Genomic DNA, 27479 nt, shown 5'->3' on the forward strand with positions numbered 1-27479 from the left:
TACCAAAGGGATGAAAGGTTTTTTTTTTTTTTTTTCCCTATTTGAGTAATTATAAACAAAACTCACCATGTCAGTTGATTAAACTGAAAAAGAATCATAAAAATGGAAAGATTTTTAAAAGTTGATAAATTTCAAAACTTGCTGTTTATACATATATTTAGCCACCTGGTAATGGGGGTGGGGTACCTTTTACTCTTATAATGGATACTTTCAAACATTAATAGCTTACTGAGTAGAGAATGGTTTAGAGCATTTGATATAAAATCAGACATAAGATATAATCAATATTTTCACAATGTTCATGAGGTACCAGTTTGCACATCGGATCAGAAAAAGAAAGAAAATTCATACAAACAGGAAAGGCAGAAACAAAACTCATTTTATTCACTAATAATATAGTTTTCTTGGAAGAAAGAGAAGAAGAAAACCTATTAGAACGTACAAGATTGCCGCATTGTTGCTAGATATAAAGTCATTATTTTTGTTTACTATAGAATGTGGTATTAATATAAAATTCTGAGGAATTAAACTATTCCTCTTTATGGTAAAAATAATAACTGTGTATTGGAAGATAGTGAAGATTAAATTAATGGAAAAAAAGATGGTGAATGCAAGCATGCAGCACAAAAATGGAACTGTAAAAAGAAAAAGAAACAAATTGAGTAATAACATTAGCGGTATTGCATATCAGTGGGATAAGATGAATTAACAAATCCTTACCTGATGCTGGAACATAAAATCATTCATGTGAGAGAGAAAAAAAAAGAATTATGATTCACATCATTCACACTCATTGACTCCAAATAGAATGATAATAATAGATTACAAACTATAATTAGGAAACTACCATATTTTAATTTATATCATATAATTATATAAGATTACATAAGAATGACAATAATGTTATTTTATTCTTATTACTGCTAAAGTTCATTGAATTCATAATTATGATAATCACTGATCTGTGACCTTCCATTCTCATTGTAATGTGAATCTATATTTTAAAATATTTTTATTCCATAGTCACAAAGACTGAACAGAGAGAGCACAAGCTGCTCATCAAATATTATCAAAGTGATAACGTGACAACACTTTTTGTTATCTGTAATGATCTTATGCTCTGCTACTCCATACACAAGAATATAACCCTTATAAATTTGCTACCTATGCACACAATGTATCCAACACAGATTACTCCACAGATTACACAAATGACTTGTATTGGCATTAATTTAATGGCAAAGATCTATAAACAATTTAAATATGAATCCACAGGGAATAAAATACCTAAATAAACTGAAATCCATTATGATAGTGAGATAGAATTATCTCAAATCTAAATATCCATGTTAATAAATCTCCTAAACCTCATAGTAAATAAAAAAAGAAGTTGAAAAATAATATATTAACCGTGTGCTCTCCTTTATAAATCTATTTGTGAATTAAAGTAATACATGTATATATATGTAAAGTAATATACTTTCCAAGGACATGCACATATGAAATTAACAATAAAAATGTAAAAATAAACTTACATATATACAGAAAACAAACATTTTAAGTTTTTGTCATGTTCATCTGATGAAATGAGCAGAGATAATTCTGTTTTGTGATATTCAATACACATGTTTATAATGTTTTATGTACTACATTAACAAGTGTAATATTGTGCAAATACATTTATTGTAAAATCTATCTTTAGTTAAATAAATAAATAGGTGTGTATACATACATGTTATATGTAAATAACACATCTGGGTTACAGTATCTGTAAATTTTGTTTGATAACACTTTATGTATACACATATATGTTTCACATTACTGTTCTCAAAAATGCATGCTCACTAAGTTGTAATCTGAAAATTATTATGGAAATAAATAATGAGTGCATTTTCCAGAATTATAAATTATTTTCTAAATTGTAGTCTATATAAAACTTAACCCACATATGACTGTATCTGATCCTTGATAAAGCACCAAAGACATGCATTTGTGAAAGGATAGTCTTCATAACAAATGGTTCTGGGAAAACTGGATGTGGATTTATATATATAAGAATGAAACTAGATTTTTCTCTCTTTCATCATGCACAAGTATCAACTCAAAACAGAACAAAGACATAGGGATTAGAACAGAAACTCTTTTTTAGGTACTTCTAGAAAATATAGGGCCAACACTCCAATTTATAGGCACAGGCAATAATTTCCTCATGAGGAATCCTGAAACTCATGAAATAATGTAAGAATTAATAAGTGGGATGGTATCAAATTAGGAAGCTTCTGAACAACAATGGAAATCAGATCATAAACAGTCAGCCTACAAATTGGGAGAATTTTTTTCCTATAACTTTCTGATAGAGGATTAATATGAAGAACATATAAAGAACTCCAAGAACAATACCAAAAAAACCACAATCAATAAATAGGCAAATGAACTAAACAGACATTTATCAAAAAAAGAAATGTAAATTATGAACAAGTAAATGAAAAAAAATGTTTGATGTTCTTAGCCATGAGGAAATGCAAAACCAAACTATACGGAGATTCCTTCTCACTCCAGTTAGAATGGCCATTAACAAGAATATAAATAGCAAAAAATGTAGATAGGAATATGGAGAAAAATGAACATTTTTATATTGTTGATGAGATTGTAACTTCATACCACTATGGAAATCTGTATGGGATTTTTTCAAAAAACTAGGAATGGAACCATCATATGATCCAATGGTAGCTCTCCTCAGTATTTATTCAAAAAGATTAATTCACCATACTATAGTGTTGCATGCATACCCATTTTTATAGCAGCAAAATTCACAATATGAAATTTATCTAATCAGCCAGTAGATAAATGAATAAAATGGGGAAAATATATTCGATGGAGTTTTCATAAGCTATAAATAAGTTCAGGAGAAGAACAAAGTTATATAATTTTCAGGAAAATGAATGGAATTGGAGTGCATCAGGTTAAACAAAATAAGACAAACTCAGAAACTCTCAAGGGTCATACGTTTTCCCTCCCTGAAAGTTGGAGGGGAAAGATCTCATGAACATAGAAGGGAGAAGGGAAGAATGTAGTGTTGAAGAAGATGGTTGGGAAAGGAGCAAGAATGGAAAAGGGGAGGTACTCGGGAATGAAAGTCATCAAATTATGTTATGTGTTTGTATAAATATGTCACAATGAGTACCACTATTATGTGTAATTATAATGCACAAATAAAAATTTAAAAAATAAAATACTGAGGTTTTTCATTATAAGAAAAATGATTGCTTTCAAATAAAGCATAAAATTATCAACCTTTTGGGAAATTTTTATGGAGTTTAATTCTTCAAGGGATAGATATAAAAATCTATAATATAAATTATTTTCAGGGGCATTAGCTAATTTTTTTTATTTTGGTGCATTACTACAGATCAAACTGCAAGCACAAAAGGCAAACACTCCACAACTAATCTACATCCTCTGTCCAAATATCATCTTTTTTGAAACTATTAAACATACATTATTTAGGAAAAAAAGACAATGAAGTATTTATAATATTGTCATGTATGTATATTTACTTAAGAAAAATATTACATACTTCATATCAATAAATGTTGCATTTGTCATTAATTGTATTTTGTTTGGTGTAGTAAAATAGTCAATGATAATTGTCTCTCACAATTATTAGACATATATAAACACTGTCATAGAAAAATTAATTTAGCCCTCTTAAAATGGTAATATTGAATATAAATTTTTAATGAGGAAAAATTTTTAAAATATCAGACTGTTATATTTTTCATATAATTCTAAGACTCTTAATTCAACTTGAACCATCCTAAAGTGATCAGAAATATATTATTCACACAATTTACCAGTGATTATAGAAAATACAAAAAAATATGAAGCAAAAACAAGGTAGACACTACAGACTTAAAAAGTGTGAATCTCCAAAATCATAAAATATACTGATATTTTAAGGGCACTTGTATTTGATCCTTATTTTTTATTGTTTATTTTTAGTTATACATAAGTGTGGAATCTATTTTGACATAATTTTACAATCATATCTCTTGTTCTAATTCGTATTCAAGTACCTCTCCTTTCCCCTCCTTCTCCCCACTCCTTGCTCCCTTCCCTCTTTTGATCTTTCTGTCATTTTCCTTGGGTTATATTTTTTAGTTAATTTCTTATGGATGCACATGATGGTTAATGATCAAGATGAAAACCATGTACTCTGCAGATTACCTCCAAGCTCCTGACCTCCACTTCAAACAGAGAACACCTAACTTTTTTGAAATAGATAATTCCATATTGATCTTTAAATAAAATTATTTTTGAGCAAAGGTGTTTACGACTCACACAAACATGATAGTTTGAAAATCTGACTTCAAAGACATTCCAGATACAGTAGCAATATCAGATATGTGAAATATATGGCTGAATAGATGTACATATATATATAAATACACACACATACATATAAATATTTGTATCTATAATTTACTTTTCAGGATAGCCTGAAAGATAATCAATTCAAAAAATAGGCTCTATTTCTTATTTAAAGAATTGTGTCTATATATACATGATTTTACAAATTTAAGAAATGTGCAAAATTAAATATGAATATGAAGATATTTACTTCTAAGACATATTCAAAATTTTTACTTTTAAGGATTTAAGAAGTATCTACTATTAATTTTCATCTTAAAATTTAAGCTGGTATATTTTTCTTATAAACAGGTAATCTGCATCATGTTTTAGATGAATAGAAGTACATGTAATAATGTTTGTTTTTTTTCTTCCATGAAAAAGTGGAAATAATGTTTTGTTATATGTACTGTACTATGAAGTTAATATAATTATTTGTTTTAAAATAGGGACACTGAGATGCAGGGTAGAACTTTTTAAATAAAAAAAAAACCTTGATTTTGAAAAGAAACCAAATACCAGAAAATATAAAGAAATCTTGTGCTCCAAACTTGTGATGAAAATTCTAATTCATCATTCATTCTTCCATTTCTTTTCATTGGCATCTTTCACTTATCCTTTGTTTAATTTAACCATTACAATTCTATCCATGTATTATAATTCTAATATTGCTCTACATACTGCGAGTTTGTTGAGGGAGGGCAGTGTTCCACTGTGTTTTCTACTGTAAAACAAATTTATTGCTGTAAGGATTAAAATATGCAGCTGTATAAATGGGTAAAAGTAAGTAATAGGAAAGATGTATCAGACTATTTAAAACTTCAATCAAGTCTTAGAAAGAATTTAAGTGAACAGCTAGAGAAGGATAACAGAATTAGGAAGAGCGAAGAAGTACATTTTGCACAGAAAAATGAGAAGGCTGGCATGGACATTAAATGGCCATTATTTTCCAGTGTTCTTGCTAGAAGGAAGTCAGCAAGGAATCTAAAGGAGATGGGATGGGGAGTGGTAGTGGTGAAGTAGATGACAGCATTTTGTTCAAAGTGAATAGATTTGACCTTCATCATGTAAACTATACAAGTAAATATAAACAAATGTTGACTATTAAAATGAGTGATCTGACCAATTGTGCTTGGGTAGCAGTGCAAGGGGTAGTTTTGAGGGAGAAAAAAGGTAAATACAAGAATGATTGCAAGTAATTGGTAAAAAAGTGGTAAATCAAGTAACTGGAAAGAATTGCAGGATGAATACAGACAGAAGGAGGTAAGTATTTTGGAAACAGAATTAGAAGATCTTTGTCTTTTGTGAGTGGAATAGCTCAACAGGAGGAGAGAATCTACAGAGTTCTGCTTCTCATTTGAGCGAAAAAAGAAAAAGTAAAAACCAGCAATTACAATAATTATGATATAATTATGGTGGTGCACACCTGTAATCCCAGTGGAGACTCTAGAGGCTGAGGCCAGATTGCAAGTTCAAAACCATCCTCAGCAAAAACAAAGCACTAAGCAACTAAGTGAGAACCTGTCTCTAAATAAAATACAAAATAGGCCTGGAGATGGGGATGTGGCTCAGTGGACAAGTGCCGCTGAGTTCAATCCCTGGAAACCACCCCCCCAAATTAATGTATGCCTTCCACAAATATAACTTAAATTGTGTAACCATGATAATAAATGAAAGTCTGTGGCAAGGGTATTAGAAGTGGGGAAGAGGTCATGGAATTTAAGTTTTTCTGAAAGGAAACAAATAAATCCACTGTCTGAATATTGATAAAAGATGAAGTGGGGCTGGGTCTGTAGCTCAGTGGTAGAGCGCTTGCCTCGCAGGTGTGAAGCGCTGGGTTCCATCCTCAGCACTACATAAAATTAAATAAAGATATTGCATGCCCATACAACTAAAAAAATATTAAAAAAAGATGAAGTGATCTGGGCTCCTGTGTGCTAGGAGTGAAATCAACTCAAAATTTCCCAAATAAAAAGCATGTATATATCATCAAGCCGGATTTCATTAAATCAGTGTTATTAATATTTTATATTTCCATTGTTTTGAAGGACTTAATAAAATTATATTTTAAGTTAATGATATGAAATGTGCAGCATAAGTGAAATTTTAACTATTAAGTACAAATATACATTCTTTTAAAGTTTACATGTCATATTTACATAGATAACCAATAGAAAACTCCTGTCCTTCACAATTCTATTCACTTAGACCATGGGCATATTTGGCATAGTATATTGTGATTGCTTGTCAGTATATTCCACTAGAAAAATATATTCTAAAGAGAGCATTTACAGATTGATGATATTTGTTCTCCAAGTAGAAAACTCATGTACATAGTAAATGCTTTCAAAAATGTATCATTATATATAGAAATCACTTTAGGATGCTGGGAATTGAATGCAGGGTCTCAATGTATGTGCTAAGCATATACTCTACCAACCAAGGTAAGCTCCCAGCTTTTCATTATATATTATGTATCATAAATTGCATGATATATTATTTCATTACCATTAAGAAAGAGAAAAACCTGAAATTCAAGGTTTTACATAATAATTTCTCATCAGTTATATTTTAGATTCAGTAATTTTAACATTAAAAATACATATCCTATCCCTGTAATTTCTTCAGTCTGCCTAATTGCTCTGGCTAGAGTTTTGAGGACAATGTTGAATAGAAGTGGTGAAAGAGTACACCCCTGTCTTGTTCCCGTTTTTAAAGGGAATGGTTTCAGTTTTTCTCCATTAAGAATGATGTTGGCCATGGGCTTAGCATAAATAACCTTTACAATGTTCAGGTATGTTCCTACTATCCCTATTTTTTCTAGTGTTTTGAGCATGAAGGGGTGTTGTATTTTGTCGAACACTTTTTCTGCATCAATTGAAATAACCATATGATTCTTATCCTTAAGTCTATTGACATGATGGATTACGTTTATTGATTTATGAATGTTGAACCATCCTTGAATTCCAGGGATGAACCCCACTTGATCGTGGTGCACAATTTTCTTAATATGTTTTTGGATATGGTTTGCCAATATTTTGTTAAGGATCTTTGCAACTATATTCATCATATATTGATATGATGGTTATTGGTCTAAAATTTTCTTTCCTTGATGTGTCTTTTCCTGGTTTGGGTATGAGGGTGATATTAACTCATTCGAATGAGTTTGGTAGGGTACCCTCCTTTCTATTTCCTGGAATACTTTGAGAAGTATTGGAATGAGTTCTTGTTTGAAGGTCTTGTAGAACTTTACTGAGAATCTGTATGGTCCTGGGCTTTTCTTGGATGGTAGATTTTTAATGGCTTCTTCTATTTCATTGCTTGATATTGATCTGTTTAAATTGTGTATGTCCTCCTGGTTCAGTTTGGGAGGAGCATATGTCTCTAGAAATTTGTCAATATCTTTGGTAGTTTCTATTTTGTTGGAATACAGATTTTCAAAGTAGCTTCTCGTTATGTTCTGTATCTCAGTGGTGTCTGTCGTGATATTTCCTTTTGCATCATGTATTTTAGTAATTTGAGTCTTCTCTCTCCTTCTCTTTGTTAGTGTGGCTAAGGGTTTGTCTATTTTGTTTACTATCTCAAAGAATCAACTTTTTGTTTTGCCAATTTTTTGAATAGTTTCTTTTGTTTCAGTTTCATTGATTTCAGCTCTGATTTTAATTATTTCCTGTCTTCTACTACTTTTGCTATTATTCTGTTCTTCTTTTTCTAGGGCTTTGAGCTGTAATGTTAGGTCATTTAGTTGTTGACTTTTCATTCTTTTCTGGAATATACTCCGTGCAATGAATTTTCCTCTCAATACTGCTTTCATAGTGTCCCAGAGATTTTGATATGTTGTATCATCATTCTCATTGACCTCTAAGAATTTTTAATCTCCTCCCTGATGTTTTTTGTTATCCATGTTTCATTCAATAGCATATTATTTAGTCTCCAGGTGTTGGAGTAATTTCTCTTTTTTATTTTATCATTGATTTCTACTCTCAGTCCATTATGATCTGATAGAACACAAGGCAGTATCTCTATTTTTTTGCATTTCCTAAGGGCTGCTTTGTGGCATAACATATGGTCTATTTTCAAGAAGGTTCCATGTGCTGCTGAGAAGAAAGTGAATCCACTGGTTGATGGATGGAATATTCTATCTATGTCTATTAAGTCTAGCTTATTGATTGTGTTATTGAGTTCCATGGTTTCTTTGGTTGGTTTTTGTTTGGAAGATCTATCTAGTGGTGGCAGTGGTGCATTAAAGTCACCCAGAATTATTGTGTTGTGGTCTATGTGATTCCTGAAATTAAGAAGGATTTTTTTGATGTACAGAGATGCACCATTGTTTGGTGCATAAATATTTACTATTGTTATGTCTTCCTGATTTTTGGTTCCCTTAAGCAGTATGAAATGTCCTTCTTTATCCCTTCTGACTAACTTTGGCTTGAAGTCCACTTAATCTGATATAAGGATGAAAACCCCCACTTTTTTACTGAGTCCATGTGCATGGTAGGTTTTTTCCCATCCTTTCACCTTTAGTCTGTGGCTGTCTTTTTCTATGAGATGAGTCTCTCGCAGGCAGCATATTGTTGGGTCTTTCTTTTTAATCCATTCTGCCAGTCTATGTCTTTTGATTGATGAGTTTAGGCCATTATCATTCAGGGTTATTATTGAGATATGATTTGTATTCCCAGTCATTTGGCTTATTTTTGGTTTTTAAGTTGGCTTGGTTATAGGAATAGAAAAATATAGGAATAGAAATAGGAATAGGAAAAGAGGAACTTAAGCTGTCACTATTTGCAGATGACATGATTCTATATTTAGAGGATCCAAAAACCTCTTCCAGAAAATTTCTAGACCTCATCAATGAATTCAGCAAAATAGCAGGCTATAAAATCAACACGCATAAATCTAAAGCATTTTTATATGCAAGCGATGAACAGCTGAAAGGAAAATGAGGAAAACAACCCCATTTGCAATAGCCTCAAAAAAAAAATAAAATAAAATACTTGGGCATCAATCTAACCAAAGAGGTAAAAGATCTCTACAACGAAAACTACAAAACATTGAAGAAAGAAATTGAAGAAGACCTTAGAAGATGGAAAGATCTCCCATGTTCTTGGATAGGCACAATTAATATTGTCAAAATGGCCATACTACCAAAAGTGCTATACAGATTCAATGCAATTCCAATTAAAATCCCAGAGATGTACCTTACAGAAATAGAGCGAGCAATCATGAAATTCATCTGGAAGAATAAGAAACCCAGAATAGTTAAAGCAATCCTTAGCAGGAAGAATGAAACAGGGGGTATCGCAATACCAGAACTTCAACTATACTACAAAGTAATAGTAACAAAAACAGCATGGTATTGGCACAAAAATAGACAAGTAGATCAATGGTATAGAATAGAGGATACGGATACAAACCCAAATAAATACAATTTTCTCATACTAGACAAAGAGGCCAAAAGTATGCAATGGAGAAAAGATAACCTCTTCAACAAATGGTGCTGTGAAAACTGGAAAACCATATGCAACAGAATGAAACTAAACCCCTATCTCTCACCCTGCACAAAAATCAACTCTCAATGGATCAAGGACCTTGAAATCAGACCAGAGACCCTGCATCTTATAGAAGAAAAAGTAGGTCCAAATCTTCACCTTGTTGGCTTAGCATCAGACTTCCTTAACAGGACTCCCATAGCACAAGAAATAAAAGCAAGAATCAATAACTGGGATAGATTCAAACTAAATAGCTTTCTCTCAGCAAAGGAAACTATCAGCAATGTGAAGAGAGAGCCTACAGAGTGGGAGAATATCTTTGCCACTCATACTTCAGATAGAGCACTAATTTCCAGAATATATAAAGAACTCAAAAAACTCTACACCAAGAATACAAATAACCCAATCAACAAATGGGCTAAGGAAATGAACAGACACTTCACAGAAAAAGATCTACAAGCAATCAACAAACATATGAAAAAATGTTCAACATCTCTAGTAATAAGAGAAATGCAAATCAAAACTATCCTAAGATTCCATCTCACTCCAATTAGAATGGCGATTATCAAGAATACAAGCAACAATAGGTGTTGGCGAGGATGTGGTGAAAAAGGAACACTCATACATTGCTGGTGGGGTTGCAAATTAGTGCAGCCACTCTGGAAAGCAGTGTGGAGATTCCTTAGAAAACTTGGAATGGACCTACCATTTGACCCAGCTATCCCACTCCTCAGCCTATACCCAAAGGACTTAAAATCAGCATACTACAGAGATACAGCCACATCAATGTTCATAGCTGCTCAATTCACAATAGCCATACTGTGGAACCAACCTAGATGCCCTTCAATTGATGAATAGATAAAGAAACTGTGGTATATATATACAATGGAATATTACTCAGCTATAAAGAATGATAAATTTATGGCATTTGCAGGCAAATGGATGAAATTGGAGAACATCATGTTAAGTGAGATAAGCCAATCTCAAAAATTCAAAAGACGAATGATCTAACTGATAAACGGATGATGACACATAATGGGGACTGGGAGGGGGGGCAAGAATGGAGGAAGGAGGGACTGTATAGAGGGAGAAGAGAGTTGGGAAAGGTGGGGGGAAAGGAAAAATAACAGAATGAAAAAAAATACATATTCTAGAATTAGTGAAATATTCTGATTTAACAATAAAGAATAAAAAGTCACATATCAACATATTAGGTAAATCATGTTTCTTGTCATGACATAAACCCCGAAATGAAAATTGACAAATACATTTTTAAATTGTTTGATCTCTGATTTGAGTCTTTGTAGAAGACTGATTTAGGATGTTAAGGCATGTCAAGGCAAAATTTTTTTGAATTGTAGGTAGTGATTTGTAAACTTAGTGACTCTGGTAGGATTTTTTCCAGTTTTCTCCCAGTTAAGCCTTAAATACTTGTGTAAAGTGATTTCTTTTTAAGATTTATATGCTAAGGGAAAACAATATTTTTAATTCATTGAGAAAATAGAAGAAATTTAAGAAACTATTATTTTGGTTTTTTACAAAAAAATAAATTATTTTTATTTTTAATTACTAAGTGATTTTCAATTAGTCCAAATCGAGTTATATTATAAAACATTAAGATAAAGTATCCAAGCGGACTCTATCAGATGAGACACTTAGCTTTAATGTGATTTATTCAATATACCTTAGCTCTTACTTTAGTCAGGGTGGTATAGTATTAATGAGTAGTTCTAAATGCTTTCATTGACTGCAAGTAATTCTAAAATGTTCAGTGTCCGCACTTCGTAAGTGACTCTAATCTGTAATTGAATATCATGACAGATAAGGAAATGGATATGATCATTGGCATGTGACCCAAGCAGCCTGTCATGCTTCTGTGCTATGAGGACGGTCACATTTCCAACATGCTGCTTTCCTTCATAAGGTAAAACAATGTTTTAATTTCTACAGCTCTAGGCTACTACTTCAGTGTAAGGTGCAGGCATGGGGTTTGATATATGAAAATCTAAGTAAAAGTTTCAGATAAACAATTTGTTAAATACATTATTTTCAGAGTGTCATTAAATTTTCACATTGTCTAGTCCATGTTAAAAAAAATCTGAAAATTAAAACCATTTGACTCAGGAGTTGTGCATATGAAATGAAGTTCTTTGGAACACTGTTTTGAGTTAAGCACTCTAAACTGTCAGGCAAAGCTTGATATGGTTGAGCTACTATGGGAACAGAAGTTGGTACATTGGCAGTAGTAACAGAGGGAAATTAGACAACTGTCACCAGGAAAAATAAACTAATCCTAGGAATAACAGTAATTAGTGTTAAAAATGATGGATATTGACAATATGGGTACTTCAGATAATCACACCTTATGAAATTTAGTAACCACTCTCTGAGCATATAAACAAGGAGGTAAGATGCTCTTTTTACTCAATATTTAAAGAATGTTTTCACCAAATGGATTTCTTAGGAAAGTCATTAAACTCATTAATTTCATTTGAGATCTTCAAAGTAGTCATTGGTTTATTGAAAACTTAAACTGTTTAAAACTTCTTTTACTAAAGGAATGAATTCAGAATAGCGATGATTTAAAGGAATATTTGTAAGAAAAATAGAAGTGAGCTTTAAAAATGCCTTATGTATTTCCCTCAGTGAATATTATCTAGATTTATTTTCATACTATCATTTTGATAAAACAATCCACATGAATAAAGCATTATTATGGATTTCAAATGGTTTAAAGATGGAGCTGGTGCTATTAAATTTTCTGACTCTTTACCTGAATTTTTTTTTATAAAAAGGGCCCAAAAGAATGTCATAATCTAGATTTATGAATGTATTATTATTGGTGGGTCTTCAGAGACCCTCTTACATTGCTCTATGGCTCATAAATCTTTAGGCAATTGAGCTCTTTCACCAAAAACTGTATGTATTCATCTCACAGAAAATATACCTGGTAAAATTTTTCATTTTATGCCTTTCTTACTCTTCTCATGAAGATATTGTATTATTAAAATTTTTCTACTAAGATAATGGACAATACTTTTCAAAGATGGACATGTTATGATTTTATAATTATTGAAAATATTTCTTTATAATTCATTTGCAAATGTAGTTCTTTCCTAATTAATGTCATGAACATTATTTTAAAAGAAGATTTAGATCAAATCTCATAACTTTCTTACCATTCAAAATACTGGGATGATATATATATATCTTCCTACACTCTGAATTTCTAGGCTTAAATATACATCCAAGAATTTAAATAAAATCAAAGATAATGATATGAATTCCCCAAATCCTTTTATGATGAATATGTAGCAAAAAGTAGAGCTGGTAATGCTATGAGAAAATTTGACATTTTGTCTCCTGGATTTACCATCAAATCCCTACCATCAGTTGAGTTTTTTGAATTTTATATATTTCATTTTATAGGTTGAGAAAAGTACTTCACAGTCATTTCAGCCACTAATGCAGGAAAACTCTAAATTCTTCTAAGAATACTAGAATCATATATATTGAATTTCTGGCAGATACATGTCATAAAGAATGTGTTGCTATGTCTTTCCATTATATAAAGATAATCATCTTAATATAGTGTCCATGTCTGAGGAAATAAAAGAGAACACCTAATAGTTATTAGACATGGTACTCTGTTTTTCATATAATGTAGATAAACTTAGAGCTTTGCATATCTATCACAATGTCCATGGCATGCACTGTTTAAACTTAGAAACTAAATGCTTTGCCTCTCATTAGCAATAAGGTATGTAGATATGAATTTGAGGCTTGTACAAAATGATAAAATTAAGTTACTGAGCTAAAAAGAAGTAACTTTTAAATGTTACAGAATGTTTTTATGTACACCCCCCCATACACAAACACAGATAACTGGTTATACTAATTCAAGTAGTAATTACTTGTTACATCACAGAATTTGAAAATATTTATTTGGCAGCTAACTGTCCGTGAAAATGAAATATCATTCTTTGAAATCTCCTTAAAATACTGCAAAGGAACAGGAAGATTTTAGAATATTAAACTTTTTCATTTTGAATATGATTTGGATAATAAAAATAAAGCTTATATATATGAAATATGAAATCACTTATGTAATTGAAGTTACTGTCCACAAATGACTTGGTTGTATCTTTTGAAATATTTCTTCATAAGAAAATGATTTACTCTTCAAAAATAAAAACAAAATAAAATAAATGTTTTTGAGAAAGGACTATATGTAAAAACCTATTGCCATTGTTTTTGTTTTTTTTTTAAGTTACTGCAGTTTTGTTTATTGTGAAACTTAATGTGATGTCTACCCAACTTTCATTTATTACCACACTGTAAATATTAATATTTTATGGTGATGTCATGGTAAAAAGGAAAAGAACAAACATTTCTTCAACTATCTATTCTAATCAAGTTCAAAAATATGGTGATACTGCTTATAAATGTTTAGTAAAATAAATAGAAATGAATGTTTATTTCACATGGTGTTTTCTTGAGTATATCTTCAGTCTGGTGTCATAATATAAAACTAATATTTTATGTGACACATAATAAATATTTACTATTGCTACATAAGCAACTTATAGAATGTATCAGTGATTTCTCCAACAATCTTATAGAATTTGAAATATTATAATTGACTTAGAGTTTCAGAGAATAGATCATAAGGCATTTTTAAAAAACAGATACCAATAAGTGAGAATTTAAGATCAGATATTACTGAAAAATCTCCTTCACAAGGAGATTTGCCAGTCTTTTAATCATGAAATAAAATAAAATGCACATTAAATAATCATAAAAATTTTGAATTTAAATTTGTTTATACCTCAAAACAAAATATTTCCAGCATGACACTTATCCACAAAAGCTTAAAGCAATGGTCTCATTTATGCATATCTTAAAGAGAACATTGAAAACATTCATTTTTAATGCTAATTTTAGGAGATGAAATGCAAGCTGGTGGAATTATTCTTTATAAATTATGTTAATCAGCCAAAATAGAATGCCAAAACTCTCTCACCATATCAAACTTTACTCTTGGCAAATTATTGTTACTTAACCCATTATTTGAATTTATATGGATAACATTTTAATCTCTAGTTGAATTTATGTATGAAACTTATTTTTGAAAAGTTCCCAAATGATAGCTTTGAAAGAATTGCAGTATTTAAAATAGTGTCTTAAAAACTATATGCCTTTGTCTAGTATGAGAAAATTCCAAATAAATACAATTTTCTCATACTAGACAAAGGTTCCAACAATATGCAATGGAGAAAAGATAGCCTCTTCAACAAATGGTGCTGGGAAAACTGGAAAACCATATGCAATAGAATGAAATTAAACCCCTATCTCTCACCCTACACAAAACTCAACTCAAAATGGATCAAGGACCTCGGAATCAGACCAGAGACCCTGCATCTTATAGAAGAAAAAGTAGGTCCAAATCTTCAACTTGTTGGCTTAGGATCAGACTTCCTTAACAGGACTCCCATAGCACAAGAAATAAAAGCAAGAATCAACAACTGGGATAGATTCAAACTTAAAAGCTTTCTCTCAGCAAAGGAAACTATTAGAAATGTGAAGAGAGAGCCTACAGAGTGGGAGAATATCTTTGCCAACCATACCTCAGATAGAGCGCTAATTTCCAGAATCTATAAAGAACTCAAAAAACTCTACACGAAGAATACAAATAATCCAATCAACAAATGGGCTAAGGAAATGAACAGACACTTCACAGAAGAAGATGTATAAGTAATCAACAGATATATGAAAAAATGTTCAACATCCCTAGTAATAAGGGAAATGCAAATCAAAACTACCCTAAGATTTCATCTCACCCCAATTAGAATGGCGATTATCAAGAATACAAGCAACAATAGGTGTTGGCGAGGATGTGGTGAAAAAGGAACACTCATACATTGCTGGTGGGGTTGCAAATTAGTGCAGCCACTCTGGAAAGCAGTGTGGAGATTCCTCAGAAAGCTTGGAATGGAAACACCATTTGACCCAGCTATCCCACTCCTTGGCCTATACCCAAAGGACTTAAAATCAGCATACTACAGAGATACAGCCACATCAATGTTCATTGCTGCTCAATTCACCATAGCCAGATTGTGGAACCAACCTAGATGCCCTTCAGTTGATGAATGGATAAAGAAACTGTGGCATATTTATACAATGGAATATTACTCCGCAATGAAGAATGATAAAATTATGGCATTTGTAGGCAAATGGTCGAAATTGGAGAATATCATGCTAAGTGAGATAAGTCAATCTCAAAAAACTAAAGGACGAATGATCTCGCTGATAAGCGGATGAGGACATATAATGGGGGGTGGGAGGGGCTAGCATTAGGTTTAGGGTTAGGTTTAGAGTTAGGCTAAGGAGAGCGGTAAGAATGAAGGAAAGAAGGACTGTGTAGAGGGAAAAGAGGGGTGGGAGGGTTGGGGGGGAGGGGAAAAATAAAATAAACATCATTACCCTATGTAAACATAAAAAAAAAAACAAAACAAAAAACTATATGCCTAAAACTTTTTTAATAGATCTTCAATTTATCACAGTAATATTTTATTATTTTCTTTGAGGAATCTCTTTCATCATGATTTACATATTTTTCTAGGTCGAAGACATTTTGATGTTATTTTAAGTATTATATTTGATTAAATAATTTTTTACTCTTTCTTTCTTTCTTTCTCTCAATTTTTAAAATAGACACTCTTTACTAGATTAAGGTAGTCAACTTCTTGTACTGTACTGATGATATTTTTAATATTAGTTTAAAATCATGATCAAATTGCTAATTTTCTGAAGTATTCCTGCATCTACTTTGGTTGCCATCATATTTCTCTTTATTCTGTGAAAGTTGTGAATTATTTTTCAACAAATTTTAAAACATTAAGTCATAATTTCATTTCTTAAATAACTTTATCATGTCTGGGTACATTTTTCCAAGGTCTGATGTTCTAATCCTCTTTTTCCATGGGGTTCCACAAGGCTGCCAAGAGCATTGCTAAGCCTCCCATTTCTCAGTCCAGGGACACGGCAGTGGCTGTCAGTATTGGCTCAATTCCATGATCTTCTATCCTCCATCAGAATCTGGCCTAGTACATCTTCATATATTGTTAACTTTCTAGTGCCTTCAAGCAGAGTTTATTTTTTTAATTACAAAATACGAAGATATGGAGAGAAGGCATCCACATGGACAAGATAGATTAGTAAATAATTTCAAATCTAAAGTGATATTTGTATTGCAATTAAATAATCAAAGTTAATTTAATTTTAATTAAATTATTTCAAGAATATTCATATTAACTAATTTGTTAAGTTTAAGATAAATAGAACTACAATCGCTAACTAGTAATGAACTTAATAAACACTTTACCATATGATTTTTTTCATCAGCTTTTTATTATTGTGACCAAAACACCTGACAAGAACAATTTTAGAGGAGAAGCAGTTTATTATGGAGCTCACAATTGCAGAGGTCTCAGTCACAGACAGCTCCATTGCTCTGGGCAGAACCTCATGGCAGAACGGTGTGGAGGAGGAAAGCAGCTCAGAACATTGAATCAGAAAGCAGAAACAGAAGAGAGTTCTCCTCTTGCCAAGGACATGATATATACCTCAAAGGGAGGCCTAAATGCAACCCTCTCCAGTCACACCCTAACTGTCTACGGTTATCATCTAATTAATCCCTATCAGGGGACTAATACTCATAACTCAATCATTTCACCTCTAAACTTTCTTGCATCATCTCACACACCTAATATCTAAATCATAACAAGAATTGTTCAGTTAATATTCTAATGAGAACAAGTTTTTGACAAAGTAAAAAAAAAAAAAAAAAGACCAATTTGCTGTCAACAAACTACTTCATTCCCACCTAAAAATCTGTAAAACTATAACCTTTTCAAAGTTTTTATGGGTATAGGTGTACTAATTTGTTAAAAAACAATGATCTTACTAATATTATTATATGAAAATAAGATTCATCTCATAATCTTTATTTTTCATGTATTGCATAGTTCGAATCTCTTCATCAGGTTGTTAGGAACAGTATTGTATTAGAGAATTGAAACTTCTTTAAATATTAATTACCCTATTTAAATGTCCTTAATTATTCACTGATAGTGAACTTTGGATGGATTTACTGTACTTCCATACATTTTCTTCAGATTTGTGACTGTTCTTTGTTCTGCTTCAAATGTTTTTCACTCTAGTGTTCTGTTGTAGAAGTACTCCTTCCCATAAGCATGATTTTTTGTTTGAGTGTTTTGGGGCATTTTGTACCAGGGATTGAAGCTAGGGGTGCTTAAACACTGAGCCACTTTGCCAGTTTTTTATTCTTTTATGTTCTTACTTTTATTTTGAGACAGGGTGTTAGTAAGTTGCTTAGGGCCTTGCTAATTGCTGAGGTTGGTTTTGAACTTGCCATCCTCCTGCCTCAGCATCCTGAGCTGCTGGGTTTATAGGTGTGTGCTACCACACACCACAAGTGTATTCCTTGTATTGGATATTTATTTATTTATTTATTTATTTATGTATTTATTTATGTATTTATTCATTCATTTGTTCATTTATTTGTGTTTTATTCTTTTAACTGAAGAACAAACTCTATTTCAATTTCAATTTCTCATGAAGAGTCATATACTTGGAGCCCATTTTATAAATAATTTTTAACCTCCAATCTGTCCCACTTCTCTTTGTCTTTTATCATGCTTATTTCTTGAATTATTTCCTTTACCCATTCAGTTTTGTTTTTTACCTCTGTTGGCAGGAGGGGACTGCACACTCTTATCATAATTATACTGGCTAAAATAAAAACTTAATTAGTTACAAAATAGCATGGATCTTCTTTAGTAGAATATAAAACTTTAAGGATGTATTAATTATATTACTTGGTTGAGTCATGATTAGCCTTTATCCACTACAGAATGATACTGTTGAAAGAGAAAAGTACATTATAGTAAAGAATAAAGTCAAGAGTTAAGCCCAAGTGAATAAAATCAACAGATCTTTGACAAAAGATCAAAGGCGATCAGTGGAGAAAGTGTTATTTTAAATGAATGGCACTGGAGCAAATGAACATCAGCAACAAAAAATAAAATTAGACACAGACCTTTACATCTTTCATTAAAAAAAACAACAACAACTCAAAGCGCATCATATATTTTAATGCAAATACAAAAATGTTCCTAGAAAATCCCTTAGAAGAAAGCCTAAGGGTATAAAATATATTTTAGATAAATTAACAAGGCATGACTTATTAAAGGAAGAATTGAAGAACTGGAACATATTAAATTCAAGCTGCTGTGATAAAGACAATGTCAAGATTATAAGACAAATCATGGTCTGGCAGAAAATATTTGCTAAACATATATCTGAAAGAACTATTATTACAATATAAAATAATACTTAAATGTAATGAAAAGAGAACAGACAACAACAAAAGAACCTCAATAAATGAGCTGAAGACCTTTATAAAAATCTCACCAAGGAAAATATAAAGATCAAAAACAAGCATATGAACAGATGATCCAGATCATCTATCATCAGGGAAATGTAAAGTAACAGAATGAATACTACCACACATTAATAACAATGGCTCCACATCCAGAAAACTGATGAAAGCTGTTAGCCATGATGTGTAGTAACAGGAAGTCATTCATTGCAAGTGGCAGAGTAAAATATTAGTCACGTGGGTTGATGGTTTGGTAGCTTTCTATAAAACTAACCAAAACTAACACTATACAAACCATAAAATACTGTTATTTACTTAAAACAGTTGAAAATTATGCCCACCCAAATACCTGAAGACAAATGCTCATAGTGTCTTCATTCATAATGACGAAAGAAGCAAACCAATATCCTTCAGCAGATAAATAGATAAATATTTTGGCACATTCAGGCAATGGAATGTTATTCAGCACCATAAGGATATGAGGTATTGAACCCAGATAAAACGTGAAGGAAACTTTATATTATTAAATGAAAGACAGTAACGTCAGAAAGTCATGTACTGTATGATTTCAACTATATAAAATTCTGGAAATGGAAAAATATGGACACAGTAAGAAAATCAGTGCCTCCCAGAAGTTTGGATGAATGGAAATGAATAGGTGAAGCCCAAAGTATTGTTAAAGTAGCAAAGATATTCTTCCTGATACTATAAATATGACTGTATCATCATAGATTTGTTAAAACCCATAGAATACACAACATCAGAAGTGACCCCTAATATATGGATTTATGTGATTATGATATGTCAGTGTATTTGCATCAACTGTAAAAATTGTATGACTTTTCTGCGGGATGCCTACAATAGGGAGGGTTATGCATTTTAAGAGGCAAGGGATCTAGATTCGATGATATAGTATCATAAAATTGGTTCATTTACTATATTGCCTTCCCACATGAACCCCACACCATTTTACTCTCTAAGATAAAATATATTATCTTATAGGGTATCTTAGATTAAAACTTGAAGACTTTTTTCTCTCTCTCTGCTGCAAAATATAAAACTTTAGGAAAAATTTATTGATTGAAATTTCAAGTACCTTATCAAAATATTCATCTTGACTTTGTTCTTACAACTTAAATTTATGACTTCATTTTTCCAGAATTCTTCTCAAAACCCATTCCTTGATAACCACCATCTTAAAAATGTAGAACATAATAGATATTAATGTGTTAACTTATAACAAAGCAAATGGGAAGGTGAAGAAAGACTATTGACCGTTCAATTTTGTTGCCGCTATTCACAAGAATAGGAAATATTAAAAACTTTCTCTTACCTTTACTTTAACATATCACACTAGTTGATAGTTATAAGTCTCTTTCAAACTACATTTCAATATATTTCATGGTGTGTTCCAGGTCAACTTTCTCTTTCCTCTTTCAGAACATATTTGAGTGTACATTTTTAAACAAGCATGTGATTTCATGTGTTACATTTAACTTTTACAAATACATTGAATCCCATTAATTAGGTAGACATTGATTCATTCCAATATGTGGTAGGTTATGTCAATATATCCACCAATTATTATGAAGTATTTATCTGTGTCTTTGTTTATTGGACATTTTCTTAATTCACTGAATATTTTATAAACTTAGAATGCAAAATATTAAATTATACTTCTAGAATTGTCAGCGTATTCTAAAATTCTTCGAAGATACAGATTATTATAGCATGTCCTGTTTAATGTAACATTAGTGACTTAAAATGATATTTTTAAAATTTAAATCCTGAAAACATACCCTCCCTCTCCATCTTCATAACTCATTACATCACAGCCCTAGGATTCTCCATACGCTTGAAAAACTGTACATTTGAGTTCACTCATTCAATCAGTTGGCTACCATGGACAGTTGTTAATGTACATGTCAACCCTCTAATAGAATCTCATGTAGTATAAATTTAGTGGTGGAGATAGTGGTTATTTTTTTTCACCTCCACTGCATTGGTTTCTGACATTCATTACTTTGAACCCCTCCAATCTGTGATCCTATCAAAAGATGTTAACGCATGGGGACTACATTCCTTCAAAAACACCAGGTAAATTTCTCAGTCCAGTTGAACACTATGGTCTCACCTGCCCACAAATTTCAATCTTACTGAATTAATTTCTTCAAGTGAGATTTCTTCCAGTTAGTTCTGACATTAGAAAACTTACATGAGGACTGGTATATGAAATATTCTTTTTATAGTAACAAACACTAAATATATATTTATGCTTCGATTTTTCATCGCTGTAAAAAAAAAGATGGTGGGAAAATGCTAAATTGTTTTCCCATCTATGTTATGTTGGGAACATTGTTTACATTTCTGTCTGCATAGTGTTGTTAAGTATTTCTTATTCTTTCCAACAATTTCTCTCAGACTCGTGATACACATATTCCTCTCAGATTCCTACAATAACTGATTCCTCTTGATTTTAATGAGTATAGGTATTTTTAGTCCCTTTCTATGTTTCTGCAGGTTAATTAGAGTACTGTTTGGCAGAGTTAAATAGAATAATTTTTACAAGGCAATATAAGATGATGAACTTACTAAAATATTCCTTTTTTTAAAAAAATGCCTTTATATTCTTCTACCAAGGCAGAGTAGTGTGTATCTGTAGTCGCAGGGAGGAGACTTAGTTTGAGGCCACCTTTGCAACTTAATTAGGCCCTATCTCAAAATAGAGAAAAACAAGTGCAGGGGATGTAGCTCAGTGGTAGAACACCCCTGTATTTAATCACCACTATCAGAAAAAAATAAATTGTTCTATTACTGAAAAAATTTTCAACACAACACATCTTGAAAGTATTACATTATTAAAATAATGTTTATGGAAAAATAAATATTTGTCAAAAAGTAATTAACACTTTTCATCATTGGTTGTCCCAATATTTGAACCCCATTTTTTTTTTTTTTGTTTTGGGTAGCTGTCTTGTACATCATAGGAAGACTACAATCATCCTGGTCTTTACAAACTAGATGCTAATAGCACATTACTCCTGGTGGTGAACAACCAAATATTCCTGGAGAAATTGCCAAATATCCTATTTGAGAATCAAAATTCTGAAAATTTTCAATTTTTTATGGTACACATATTTTTTGATTTTTTGAAAGATTGCATGGGGATACTGAAAAACTCATATCCACAAAACAGTTGCACATACCTTTATTTTCTATGCCCAGGAAGTGTTTTTCTCATACTATGCCCAGAAACATATGCAAATTATATACAAACAAGTATTTTATAATTTAACTTGAATATTAAGCATCTATTAATATTTATCAACTAATAAATTCTAAACACCTCAAAATTTCAGAGTTATTATCTGTTGTTGCATTACCTTGACACACTGGGCAGATTCCTGAAAGATAGGTTTGCATATATTCCAAAATTCTCCCTGTTCCTACCCCTTGACACTGACTCAGATAGTATTATGTATGCTTTGGTCTTTCTTGAAATGAAATACTTTAACAGGTGACTTTTTTGGTACCAATATTTCTGAAGATCTGAATGACTTCATTTGGAGTGGCCCATATCTTATTTATGGGAAAATTTTCCTACAACTTGAAGGAGTTGCATCTCTATATAAGATCTCCAGCACAAAAAGGAAAAATAAATAAAAAGTACTTCTACTGTTATGCGCAACTAATTAGAACAAATAAAATTTTAAAATTATTTTTAAAATATTAGCATAACATATGATCAGAACATTGATGTGGCTGTATCTCTGTAATAGGCTGATTTTAAGTCCTTTGGGTATAGGCCAAGGAGTGGGATAGCTGGGTCAAATGGTGTTTCCATTCCAAGTTTTCTAAGGAATCTCCACACTGCTTTCCAGAGTGGCTGCACTAATTTGCAGCCCCACCAGCAATGTAAGAGTGTACCTTTCTCCCCACATCCTCGCCAACACCTGTTGTTGCTTGTATTCTTGATAACTGCCATTCTAATTGGGGTGAGATGGAATCTTAGGGTGGTTTTGATTTGCATTTCTCTTATTACTAGAGATGTTGAACATTTTTCCATATGTTTGTTGATTGCTTGTATATCTTCTTCTGTGAAGTGTCTATTCATTTCCTTAGCCCATTTGTCAGTTGGAAAGCAGTGTGGAGATTCCTTAGAAAACTTGGAATGGAAACACCATTTGACCCAGCTATCCCACTCCTTGGCCTATACCCAAAGGACTTAAAATCAGCCTATTACAGAGATACAGCCACATCAATGTTCATAGCTGCTCAGTTCACAATAGCCAGATTGTGGAACCAACCTAGATGTCCTTCAATTGATGAATGGATAAAGAAAATGTGGTATATATATACAATGGAATATTACTCAGCCATAAAGAATGATAAAATTATGGCATTTGCAGGCAAATGGATGAAACTGGAGAATATCATGCTAAGTGAGATAAGCCAATCTCAAAAAACCAAAGGAAGAATGATATCGCTAATAAGTGGATGATGACACATAATGGGGGGTGGGAAGGGTTAGTGTTGGGGTTGGAGTTGGGTTTAGGGAGGGGGGCAGGAATGGAGGAAGGAAGGACTGTATAGATGGAGGGGAAGGGTGGGAGGGGAGGGGGGGAAGGGAAAAAATGGCAGAATGAATCAAACAACATTACCCTATGTAAATTTATGATTACACAAATGGTATGCCTTTACGCCATGTACAAACAGAGAAACAACATGTATCCCATTTGTTTACAATAAAAAAAAGAAAAAAAAAAGAATTCAGTCAAAAAACATCAGTTGTGAGATCTTCTGTATGTTAAATAGGATACATTAGTAACTTGAAGTTGATAGTACTCACTTGTAGCACTAAAAATTCTACTGGCTTTGCTTCAAAGTAAAACCATTATGTAGACAATTTATTTTATATTGACGTATACATATGCATATTTTAAACTCATATTTTAAAAAATATTAAAATCATGTTATTTCTTAAATACAAATAATATTTAGCTTCTAAATATGACATTATAGAAACACTTTGTTAGTGTTCTAATTGTGTTTACCATGACTCATGTAAATTTATAAAAGTTTAAATATATCATTGACATCTAATTTCATACAACATTTGTAATGATATCTTATTTAGAAATCTATAATACATTTTCTTTTTTTTTAATTGAGAGCAGCACATACTTGCCATTTCCAGCAGTATACTTTATCATATGTTGATTACCTTAGGTTTTGGGTCACTTGGAGTTTGTTATATCTAAAATTTTAAATGTGTATTAATTTAATCTACACATTTTATGAAGATGTATGCTTGATGTTTAAAATATCAAATATGCTGGGCATAGTGGTATACACCTGTAATCCCAATGATTAGGGAGATTAAGGCAACAGGATTACTACTTCAAAGCCAGCCTCAGCAACTTAGCAAAGCCCTAACAATTTAGTAAGATCCAGTCTCAAAATAAAACATATAAAGGACTGGGGTTATGGCTCAGTTGAACTCCTGAGTTCAATCTCTGGAAACAAAACATATATATATATATATATATATATATATATATATATATATTTTAAATATATATTTTAAATATATACTTAAGCTACTTATTTTTCAACCAAACTAATTTGCTATTCAAATGTTATTACTTTCATATTCCTAAATACACTGCCAGATCACACTAGAGAAATTTGCATCTATTAATTATATATGAGATATATGTGACATTCTCAATATTTGAAAATTTAGTTATAAATTATCATATGGTTATTACTGAATTTTCTTATTAAATGAATGTGTTCTCAAAATGTTTTTTAGTCAGAATTATGAAGACTAGGGCTCAGGTTGTAGCTCAGTGGTAGAGCACTGGCCTAGTATGCATGATGCGCTGGGTTTGATTCTCAGCACTGCATATAAATAAATAAATGTCCATTGACAACTAAAAAATATTTTAAAAAAGAATAATGAAAACTATATAATTTTTAAAACTAATGTATAGGAAGGATATCAAAAAATTAAAGTTTTTTAAATGTATCCATTTTTATCTTGTTACTTTTAAAAAAATCATGCATGAATTACTTTCTCTTAGTGGCAGGATAGTAAACATTCTTTATGGGCAAATATATTTTGCATATTTTTAATATCAAATATACTTTTTATTGAATTTATCTTAGTGTAATGTAGTCATCATCTCAGTTTATATCCTTTTAAATTATTTCAGTTATGACAATCAAATTTATTAAAACTTTGACACTGATTTTAAAAGCTTTCTTTCTTAGTTGCTAAATCACCCTTGATTTGTGTGATTCCGAATTTCAGCATCCTTTGTTTTAGGTCTGTTTGTGTGCTAATTCTACAAAGTTTTTATTCTTATCTTTTTAACAGAAACTAAACTTTAGAAGATTAAGATACACTTTTTTATGATTATTAACAATCTTTTAACTTTTCATTGTAAATGAAAGATTAATCAACACATACAAGAGGCATGGAAGACCATTTATGGATAAAATGTCTAGAGAAAAGATGAAAAGAAGAAAGTTGATGGAGATATAGATTCTGGAAGACTAGGCTTCATCATCTTGATAATTTAGGAAGATGATGCTTTGGAGTTTCATTTTTTTTTTTTATTTTGATTCATTGTACACAAATGGGGTACAACTTGTTTCTCCGGTTTTACATGAAGTAGCATCACACCATTTGTGTAATCATATGTGTATATAGGGTAGTGATATTTGTCCCATTCTGTTACTTTTCCTTCCCCCACCCCTCCCACTCCTTTTATTCCTCTATATAATCCATCCTTCCCTATCACCCCCTGTTTTGTATCATCATTTGCTTATCAGAGAGATCATTTGGCCTTTGGTTTTTTGGGATTAGCTTATCTCACTTAGCATGATATTCTTCAACTTCATCCATTTGCCTGCAAATGTCATAATTTTATTCTTCTTTATGACTTAATAGTATTCCTTTGTGTATATAAACCACTGTTTCTTTATCCATTCATCAATTGAAGGGCATCTAGGTTGGTTCCACAATCTAGCTATTGTGAATTGAGCAGCTATGAACATTGATGTGGCTGCATCACTGTAGTATGCTGATTTTAAGTCCTTTGGGTATAGGCCAAGGAGTGAGTTTCATATTTAAGAGACTTAAATGATGAATACTGTTTAGAATAATCTTGATCAACACCCCTGTATTTCCACTTAGCATTCCGGATGGTATGGGGTTTCATCCCATCCTCCATTGACCTGATGAGAAACTGTGCTTCATGGACACATTAAATCTGTACAGTGTGTCAGATATTTTGATCTGTCAGACGTGTTATACAAGTTTACTTTTCTATCAAGCGTTTTTTCTAGTAATTTACTCAGCAATAGCAGATTTTTCTTTGTGGGTTTTACCTCTCATGTTTCCTAATATATATGAGATTGGCAAAGACCAAGAGTTAAATGACAGTGTGCAAAGGATCAATTTCAGAGATATTTTTGTGCATATTTATTCTATATTAATTTAGACTCTGGTAGTAAAACTCAATTTAAAAGTCATGTTAGAATTTTGAAACAATTTATTTCAGTCTATTGTGTGTCTATTATTCTAAAAGAATATAGAGACATATACACATATTTTTAAATTTGACTATAAGACATATTAATTACTTAGCTTTAAAGAAGAATGCATTTATGGCATTTGCGGGTAAATGGATGGAGTTGGAAAATATCATGATAAGAGATATAAGCCAAAAACAAATACCGAATGTTTTCTCTGAATTGTGTATGCTAATTCACAATAAGTAGGGAGAGGGAAGAATAGAGTTACTGTATATTAGGTAGAGGGGAGTGAAGGGAGGGGAAGGGGTATGGGGGTAGGAAGGATAGTAGAGTGAAACAGACATTATTACCTCATGTACATATATGACTGCATGACCAATGTGATCCTACAATAAGTACAATCAGAAAAATGAGATTATACTCCATTTATGTATGATCTATCAAAATGTATAAATGCATTCTGCTGTCAAGTACAACAAATTATAACAAATAAAAAATTTAAAAAGATAGAGAAAATTAACACAGAAAAGGAAATATGTTACAGACTGGATATTTGTGTTTTCCCCAAATTC

Source organism: Sciurus carolinensis, chromosome 6 (assembly GCF_902686445.1).
Source record: "Sciurus carolinensis chromosome 6, mSciCar1.2, whole genome shotgun sequence".
Taxonomy (NCBI): domain Eukaryota; kingdom Metazoa; phylum Chordata; class Mammalia; order Rodentia; family Sciuridae; genus Sciurus; species Sciurus carolinensis.